Consider the following 10,072-nt stretch of genomic DNA (forward strand, 5'->3'; position numbering starts at 1 on the left):
GGTTGGGGTCCCAGTCCCTCCACTGGAAGTCTTAGCTGGTTACAGGAAATGGCCGGTTCAGTGTCTATGTTCCCTATTACTAGGGGTCTTAGCTAGGGTCATCCTCCTAGATTCCTGGGAGTTTCCATTGTTGTAGGTTTCTAGCTCATCCTAGGTCCCCTGCATGTGTGTTACAGTCAGGGAGCTTGGTCTTTGTGTGAGACTCGTGACAGTGAAAGCAGGGGCTGTCTCTGACTCTGTTGCTTGCTTTTGGGACCCATTCTTCCTACTGGGTTACCTCATTCAGCCTTAACAGACGAGGAGGTGCCTAGTCTCAGCGCAGCTTGATAAACCATGGCTGATAACCATGGAGGCCCACCTGTATTTGAAGAGAAACAGTGGAGGAGAGGTGGAGGAGGCAGGTGTGGGGTGGGATGAGGGGAGGTGGGAAGAGAGGAGCGAGGGGAAACATTGGCTGGGATATAAAAACAAAAACAAAAACGAAAATGTCGTGCATCCTGGTACATTTCAGTGCCAGGGAGACCGAGATGGGTAGATTCCGGGAGTTGAGTGGAAAGCCAGCTCAGCTTAGTATAGCTGGTGAATTCCAGGCCAGTGAGAGACTATTTCTCAAATAAAATAAACAAATAAGTGTAATATATAACTAAATAAATATATAAGTTGAAGAATATCTGAGATCGTCCTCTGGCCTCCATTCACGTCCTCTGGCACACTCACCTCCATACACGTGAACCTACCCACATGAATACACATGAACACACACACACACACACACACACACACACACACACACACACACACATACAAGCACACGATATTGCCCATTCTCAGGAACATACAGGCCTACTTCTACAGACACAATCAGCTTCTCCTTGTTGGAGGCTCACTGGAGAAGGGCTTTATTCCATTTCTCTCTCTCTCTCTCTACCCAGGACCATGTAAAGGTAAAGATAGGTTATTGAAGACCACAAAAGGCTGAAGGCCAGAATGGACACAGCCATGGCTCCCCATTCTCTGTGCTTTCTCCACCAGGCTCGCACTGGATGTGAACCTGTCCATGGCATAGCCCCACCTCTGCTTTCCTGTCTCACTAGAGGCTGAATTCTAGAAATGCTTTGGTAAGAATTTTGTTTACTAAGAGGGGCGGTACTGAGACAGAAATATGACGATCCTTGGGGACTGGCGTGGCTAACTATCAGTTTCAAAGAATAGTTTAGACAAAGAGCAAGAGAGGAAATGCTAGTGATATGAGCTCATTTTGGTCTCACAAAAGGAGTTGCATCTGAGATCCGGCAACTTTTCCTTTTCCTCAGCCTGCACCGGAGGTTCCCACAGCAGCGTTACAGAGATCTCCACACTGCAGGGACTTGTCTGATAGGAAAAAGTTTAAGTTTGTTCCTCCTCTTAGAGAAACTTCTATTTCATGTTTCAAATCTACAAATATAATTTTGTACCCAATTATAACTTCATTGTGTCTCATGACTCCTGACATGGGTAACAGTATCTCATTTCAGAGGAAAAAAAAATTTTTTTACAGCTCTCTGACCTCATCTGTCACTTTTCTTTCTTTTTCTTGTTTGTTCGTTCTTTGAGACAGGCTCACTGTGTAATCCACAGAGATCTGGACTTTGTGGTCCTCCTGCCCCACCTCAGAAATGCTAGAGTGACGGACCTGTACCACCACACCCAGCCTTCTCTTTTAAAATCTTGCAGGGTAATCTGTCCATTTCACACAGGAAGCAGTTGGGTTGTTCTGGTTTTTTTTGTTGTTGTTGTTTTTTGTTTTCCCCATGGATGCTGTATTTAAAGGGCTTCATCTTCCCAACTGTATGATTTTAGGGAGTAAGTCAGCATTGACAGTGGGATATAAAATACACCAAATGATAAAAATCCTCACCTAAAGCTGATTAGTATTTCTACTCACTCTATGTTATTAAAGCCATATATATATATATATATATATATATATATATATATATATATATATATATAACATAATTATATCAGAGAATTTTTCATATAGTCTCATAAGCAAATCCCATTTGCATAAATGGTCTTTTTCATAATGGATTTTGCTTGGCTCCAAAAGTTATCTTAACTGCAAATATTACTTCTAATCAGAGAGGAACTGGAATTCTCATGAATGCATCCTATTGTTCAGGTTAAGAATTTCTTTTTCCTGTAGAAAATTCTGCCAGTAGGTGTCTAAGTGCCCCAGTCTTAACACGTTAGCACATGTTAAAACTCATATCCAGGACCTCACAACATGGAACAAAGGAGAACAACATTTTGATAGCAAACTGATTGGAGTCGGGGAAGAAATGTGCCTGACAAGGGAGTAGGGATGAGCCCAAGAATAAGAGACAGAATGCCAAAGGAGACCCTTGCTGGGGTGCAGCTGCTCTTGCCTTCTTTTGAGGGGGCCTGTGTGTCTATGACTTCCTTCTCCAGCATTCTTACGGATTTACTTGGTTCTCAAAGTTCTGCCTCCTCACTAGGTCACTAGTTGGTTGGCATTAACATGTTGAGTTAGAAGCTGAAGTATTAAGCTAAAGTCTAAATCATTGTGCTAAAGCCAGAAGGCCCCTCTAGAATAAATGAGCATTAGAAAAATACGTAAACAAATTTAAAGGCAAAAACCTAATGGGCTGACACTCAAGATTTCTAGTGCAATGGATGCATTAAGCCTGTTGCTTATACCTCTCCAAAGAAGTAATTTCTGAGAAACAATAGGAGACCGGGGGTAGGGGTGGGGCTGGGAGTCGGGGGATGGAGAAAGTAGGGAGAGGAAGGGAAGGAAGGACCTTTGAGAAATTAGTTCAGATTATTTTAGAAGTTTGGCAATTCCAAAAGCTGCATGATGGGCGAGCTTCCCACTGTCTCCCTTCAGCAGACCGATGAGTTCCCCCTAGGCTTTTAGGGACTACAACTCCGGACAAATTAGAATACAGGACTTTGATGAAGAAAATAATTTCAGTAGTAGCCAGTTCATAAAATAGAGGCAGGATTTAATAAAGGAACTTTAGAATAGGCTTAAGCACAGGGTTTTAAGAGAGAAAAAAAAAATCATGCACCCCAGAGATCAGGCTTAGGCGGCTCAGGAGTCACGTGACTGTGTTTTGACACTAGTCATATATAAAATTTTGATGGGATTTGGAGTTCCTATCTTTAAAACCTTGATAAGAAATGTAAATGAAAGCTGGGAAGTGGCTGCCCACCCCTTCAGTCCCAGCACTCGAGACCGCAGAGGCAAGTGAATCTCTGTGAGTTGGAGGCTAGCCTGGTCTACAAAGTGAGTTCTAAAACAACCAGGGCTACACAGAGAAACCCCGTCTCAAAAAACAAACAAACAAACAAACAGAAAGGTAAATGAAGTCCCTGCGTGGTTCTGGAGAGGCACCTAAGAGGACTACAAATGCTAAGGCAAACGTCTAGCCCACGGGGTACTGGAAAGAAGGATATCTTTAGTTAACCCAAGTTAACAGCTTGACCGAGATTCTCAGGAGACGTCTGGGGTAGGAATGAGGCCCTAGCCAAGGTCACATACTTGCAGGCCTTAAGCCCAGGCCATTGCTGCTTTAACATAAAACATCTATCTATGAACAGAATATTGATTTTATTTCAGTAGCCTTTGAAGCAAATGTTGACTGTGCTGGAATTTTTACTTAGCTATGGAGTTCTTTAGTGAGACTCTGGGATGAGAGGCTCCCTCCCCTTCTCAAGCTCCTGAAATTTTCCTTTGTTTCAATTCTTCCTTAGTCTGGAGTCCAGGAGAGAATTAAAAATTGAATTCAATTCTAAGCTGCCAAGCTACCAGTCTGCCAGAGTACCTTTCTGTTTCAGGAGTCAGTCTGCTTGCTTCAAGACCCTCATCTGTCGGAAGGACCTCTAGACACATTATGAAGCATAGTCTACCTACTCAAAATGTACTGATTGAAACATTAATCTTAATTTTGAAACTCCTCCCTAGGAGGAATAAAGTCTGACTAAATGTGTGACTACTGTGGCCGAGGGGAGCTGATCCAGATTGGCCTACCCTACATATGTGGCAGGCACAGTTACTGTTGTTTGTCTCATGGGCTTTTACAAGCGCTTCGAAACTGCCTTCTCTAAACAGGATTTGCTTTGCTAGGGCCACAGGGTGACTGAAAACAAGAGAAAGCCTGGCATCAATGTCTCCATTTTGCATTTGTCTCCTTATTTGGGGTCCCTTGTTTGCCTATGTGCATAAGGCATGCTAGTCTTCCAAGGAGCGTCTGTCTAGACGATTGTGATATGTCACGTATCTCATTTCCTTTTAAGGCTAAAGGTACAGAGTCATTGTCCTAAGCCTGATGTCACCACGGATTCTAAGAAGAGCAAGACTTCACAGACAGGTCAGATCATCTTCGTGATCACAACCACTGTCTATGATGGTGATGCTACACCCTAGAGCAGATCATCTTGTAAGAACCAGATTTGTCCCCTTGAGTGTGACGTCAATTAACAGATTAAAAAAAATTATCAGACCACCTTGCAGACTCAGAGCTGAGGCAACGACCAGCAGGACTGTGCCTGTAGGGAGCACAAAGGTCCTTGTGCTCACTGATAAGCACTAAGGAAACCAGGAATGTTAAACATGCAGGATTTCAACAATAGAGATATATAACCCATTTTCCCACCCAGAAGACTGGGAATGGAGGTGGTTAATAACCTGGTGATTTGGGCCATCTATAGGGCTAGGCCATACCAAGCTCCCACAAGCAGGACCAGAGGTAGCTAACAGTCAAGGTGACCTTTGTGTTAGTTGTATGCCCGGGACTTTCCCAATATCCCACATTCAAGACTGGAAATGGCTAATAGCCCAAATGACCTCTACACTATCTGTATGACTGAGACCACACCAGATCCTCCCCCAGGCCCTCAAGATATTATATGAATTTTATCTCTAGAACCCATCTTCATGAAAGAATCATACATACTCATGTAATCATGCCTCCTTGTGCATAGGGGATTGATTGTATTAAACTGGGAAACTTTTCCCCAAATTGTACTGTACTTAAATATGTTTACAGTAAACTGCCTGGTATCAGATTCTAGAAGTTTGAGCCAACACTGGCTACTGAGTCGTGTTGAACCAGATTTCCTTCTTGCCAGATCATTACTCTGCTGGCCCTGGTGGTCACAGAGACCCACACACATGCCCTGACCAGGAATGCTTAATTATGCATACCTTTTTCTCCTGCCGCAATCCTTTCTCTGTTTAGTTACTAATTTATTTTTATTCTCGCTCTATAACTCTAGTGAGCCTGGGACTCATTGCATTGTCTAGGCTTAAATTCATGGCATTCTTCCTACCTCAGCCTCCTAAGTGCTGGGATTATAGGCATCCCAGAAGAAAACATGATCTAAAGTTCATATCAACACCATGAAGATGAGCATGGGGTCGCTAGACCCTTCCATTTGCTCATCATCCCAGTGCACTTACTGACATCTCCTTTCTCTACTTTTTACCCATGCTTATCTCTGCAGCTGGAGTGTTCAAACCAGTGGCAGAGCTTAGCCTTTGGGGGCGGCTTAGCCAAGGTGTTTGCACTAAAACTTGGGTGATGCTTACATGCTAGAAATGCTGCTGCTGCTGCTGGGGGTGATGATGATGATGATGATGATGGTGATGGTGATGGTGATGATGATGATGATGGTGATGGTGATGGTGATGATGATGATGATGATGATGATGGTGATGATGGTGCTCGTGATGACGACTTAGCAGTTTCAAAATCTTCCAGAGTGAGAAAGTTGGGTAATGACAAAACGATGGTCCTAGGAGTCTTTCCAAAGGGGGAGGGGAGAGAACACCCTTCTTTTAATATAAAATTGAGAAGTTATAACTGTATCACATCTGTCCTGATTCTATTAGAAAATTATTCAGGACATCTCACAGAGCAGATTCTAAGTGTTCAGACTTTAATAAAATAGAGGACTGGCTGTAACATCAAAGAACCCAAGAAGGTCTTGTGGTTTATCTGTTTAGCTGGAAGCCTGAAGAGTGTGTTACAAACGGGTTGGTGGCACCAAGAGGACAAACTTGCAGCGTTCACTTTCATCATACAAAGAATCTGCTGTTTCCTCCTGTGTCTACTGGTGAAGCACAGAGATTTCCACTTATTTTTCCCTTTAGTATTATTCTGTTTGTTTGTTGACGTTGCCCAGAGTTTGTGTTTTCACTATATTACACCTGTTTTCAAGCACTTGGTGAAGTCACTCTTTATCCATGGGAGAGAATGACAGAAAGCCGTGGAATCGTCCTCTGGATGTGAGAACAGAAATAGCTCTCAGGAAAAAAAAATTAGTGACCACACACAGGTAACTTCTTCATGGGGTGACTTGGTGACATCAGAAGATAGGTCCTACTCCACCCATCTGGGATTAGCCTGATTTAGGCTGCTCTTTGGGTGCCTATAATTACAGGACAAGGATGAACTTGAATCTATGAAAGCAAGCTTTGTCCAGGTCTCAAAGACTCACTTTGCTTTTCCGAATTACCTCACCTGGGAGAGCATATTAGTAGTCATGGAATGTCTCTGGAAAGATACATAGAAGACCTGGTGACATTGTTTCGTTTGGGGTGAGGGCATTGATACCATGCCAGGGTACCTTAAAGCCGTCTTTCACCCAACATGCATATCCCTGTGAACTATGCAGAACTTGAAAGTGCATATGGTATGTGCATATTACATTCTTAAAACTAGCCACCTACTTACCTACCTGTGTGCCCAGCTAATTAATTAGTAAGATAAATCAATAAAGACAGAAGAGCCAAACAGCTGGACATACCCATCTTCCTGGTTGCCATACAGTTAACTTTATTTTCATTCTTTCCTTTTTTTCTCAAATACCCCCTGTTCTTTCTTGGAATATGTCAGGTACATCTTTAACGTAAGTTCCCTCTGCAAAAACAATTTCTGATGCTTGGGTAAACCTTGCTGTATTATCTGCACATATATCTTACTTCATGTCCATTTTGAGTTTGAATTTACCCACCACTTTCTTAACAGGACCTGCCACAGCCAAGCTATTTAAATTGCAAAGTTACATTTTAGAATTGCGTGTCTGTTTCACGTTTGTGAAATCTCTTCTTTTAAAGTTGTTGTTGTGTGTATACAGAACATCTTTGTTGTCTGGGGCTAAGCTCTTCAAGAACAAGGGTGTGTTTGTCTTGTTCACTCCTTTTCCTTCACACCTAAGCACTGCCTGGAATAATTGCTGACAAAAACAAGAGAAGGAATTTTTGTTTTGCTTTTTAAGTTTTCTATGACGGATTATTATTTTAAAAATCGAGACAAACACATCTAACGTATTAGCTTATTAATGGTTACTGCTCATTTTTTTTCAAAAACCTCCTTCTTCAATACAGATTGTAAAATATTAAAAAATATGTTTTCTACAGATAGCCAATGGGTATATGAAAAAATATCCAACATCACTTGTGACTGGAGAAATGTAAATAAAAACTAAAATGTGTTTGGTTAGAGTAGCCGCTATTAAAAAATAAGAACTGGTATGATGTGTAGGAAGAAAAACTCTTGTAAACTTTCTTTGGCAATATAAAATCATTTAAGGGCTATAGAAAGCAGTTTGGGTGTCCATCAGAAAACAAGACATAGAACTGCTATATGATCTTGCAATCTGACTCTTGTGCACATATCTATTGTGGTTGAATGTGAAATGTGCTCTTGCTAGTTCCTGTGTTTGAACGCTTGGCCCCCAGGTGGTGGCACTGTTTAAGAAGGTTGTGGAATCCTCAGGAGATGGAGCCTCACTAGAGGAGCTGAGTCATGGGGGGAGGGGTACTTTAGAGAGCACCCTCACTTTGTTTTCACTCATTTTCCTGAGTGCAGATACATTGTGACAGGCCAGCCTCATGCCTGATATCAGATTTTCCCTGCCTGTTGCTACATCTTGTCCTCCACGATGAACTACATAGTCTCTGGAACTGTGTTGTGTAACAGTTCCCTCCCAGAGTGAAACATTTCAGCCTGCAAAGAAGCTCCTTAAGCATGAAGCTAAGCCACTCAAATCTGCCTCAGGAAGTCCCTGAAGCTGATGAGACTCACTCAGCCCCTCCCTGCCACAGTAAGCAGTAAAAGCTGAGAGTCCCTCCAAGACTAGTGGAACAGAGCTGCAAAGAAGACCCTCAGAGGAAAAAGCTACAAAGAAGGCTCTGAGAGCAGACCTGGAGGAAGTAGCAACCATGTGAACTTCCTGGGAGAGGTGTAGACCAACTGGGGCACCTGGAAAGGACACTTTCCAACCTGTTTAGTTGCCTACAGCTGTGTAGTATGTTCCAGGTTTCCCAGTTTTTGTGAGCTGTCAATCATGCTGGGGTGGTCTTTGGTGATGCAGTTGTATTTGATTCATTTCTGCTCCTGTAAGTAATCCCTCATCAATATTCCTGTAAATAACTTCCAGTAAGCCTCATTGGTTCACCAAATTGGGCTTTGTTGTTATCTGTGCTTTGGTCTGTCGTGGGTTCCCTATTTGGGGTTAGTAGACATGTCTGTTGCATCTCTCCAGGAAAAGATTAATCACATAGCAAACTGCAAACCCAAACAAGCCCCCTTTCCTTTAATCTGCTTTGTCAGGGTGTTTTGTTTTGTTTTGTTTTGTTTTGTTATCATAGCAACAGAAAAGTAATGAAGACAACATCCAAAGGAAAACAGGATTCTCTCACAGAGTCATCTGTAGCTCCATTCAGCAAAGCATTATTTTCAATAGTGACCAATGGATAAAGGAAACGTGGCACACAATGATATAGCTTTATAAAGAAGGACACCCTGGCATTGACCACAACAGAAATGAATGTACAGGACTTTGTGTTAAGTGACATAAGTCAGGCACAAAAAGGTAAGCATTACGTTCCTTAAGTTGTGTAGAAAGCCCTCCCCCACAAAGTCAAACTCACAGTAGCAGAAAGTAGAATGGGAGTTGACAGGAGCTAGGAGGCTAAAGGAGGGGTTGGTCAAGGTGGAAAATACATTTGCAATAGTCACTCTTTAAGCATAGACTTAATAATACTGAATTGTGTGTGTAAAAATCTGTTACAAGAATAGCTCTTGTGTTAAATGTCCCTTACATAGTAATCCTGATCATCATCATAGGTGGATGAAGTCTCTGCAAGAGATAGGCTTATGCCGTATGTTGTGGCAATGGTTTCATAGATGCATAAGTATTGCTAACTTACGTTGTTTACATTAAATATGTGAGGCTGCCTTTGTTCTTGTTTCGACAGTAGGTCTTCTGCAGCTTGGGCTAGCCTCTAACTCATTATGTAGCCAAGAACGAACTTCTGGTCTTCCTGCCTCCACTTATTATATGCTGGTATAAAAGACATGTGCCACCATGCCTTGCATAGCTGTTTTAATGTAAATTATTCCTCAATAAAATGGTTGTTTAAAAAATGAGTGGTTTTCATTGTTAAAAAGTAAAGTATACATTTTCTTAAACTAACTGACAATTTATTTACTTGGCCAAATATTATAATCTATTAAAGGCACCTTAAAATCTAACTTACTAAGATGTCAGTTTTCTTCTCAAAGATGTTTAACATCTAAAGATATAGTAACATAAATATTCCCCTTGGAAGATTTACTATAATTATTGAAAATTATCTCTGTTTATAAATTTTCAACACTGATTGTCTGATATGAGTTACATTATCTAGACAAGGGCAGTACTACTTCAAATAGAAGCAGTTGCAAACAAGAAATCAGGCATGGGAACAGTCTCTTGGAGAATTATGGGTCATAGAAAGCCATTTTGACCTTCAAGGAGCTCATGGAATTGTTGGTATCCCAGGAAAGCACCTTGTTGTGTTCATGACCTCAGCAACACTGGAGGACAGGCCATGGCATCTGCTGGAGATTGCCCCAGGCTGCTGTGAACCCTGTGTCTGCTTCAGGGGAAGTTTTCAGGTGGCCCACCTTCTCTGCAGTACAGCAAGAAGAGCCTATACAGCTTTAGTGTACTCTGAAATACAAATGGAAAAGGACTTCGATTATCATGCCATAGAAGTTATCTGCAAAATTCTCTA

At 41.9% G+C, this 10,072-nt stretch overlaps 1 long non-coding RNA gene across 2 annotated transcripts in view; it reads left to right on the forward strand.

Moving 5' to 3' along the window:
• LOC131918518 (uncharacterized) overlaps positions 1–9,528 on the forward strand; it is a 40,855-nt gene extending 31,327 nt beyond the window's left edge. The window contains exons 2-4 of one of the 2 annotated variants that reach the window (XR_009381006.1): positions 1,033–1,118; positions 4,303–4,376; positions 8,663–9,528. This is a non-coding gene — a long non-coding RNA (uncharacterized LOC131918518). Of the gene's footprint in view, positions 1–1,032; positions 1,119–4,302; positions 4,945–8,662 lie in introns of those variants that run through there. The other variant, XR_009381005.1, reaches the window with a different exon arrangement.
• Positions 9,529–10,072: the final 544 nt, after the last annotated feature.

The sequence above is a fragment of the Peromyscus eremicus genome, chromosome 8b (genome assembly GCF_949786415.1).
Source record: "Peromyscus eremicus chromosome 8b, PerEre_H2_v1, whole genome shotgun sequence".
Classification (NCBI taxonomy): domain Eukaryota; kingdom Metazoa; phylum Chordata; class Mammalia; order Rodentia; family Cricetidae; genus Peromyscus; species Peromyscus eremicus.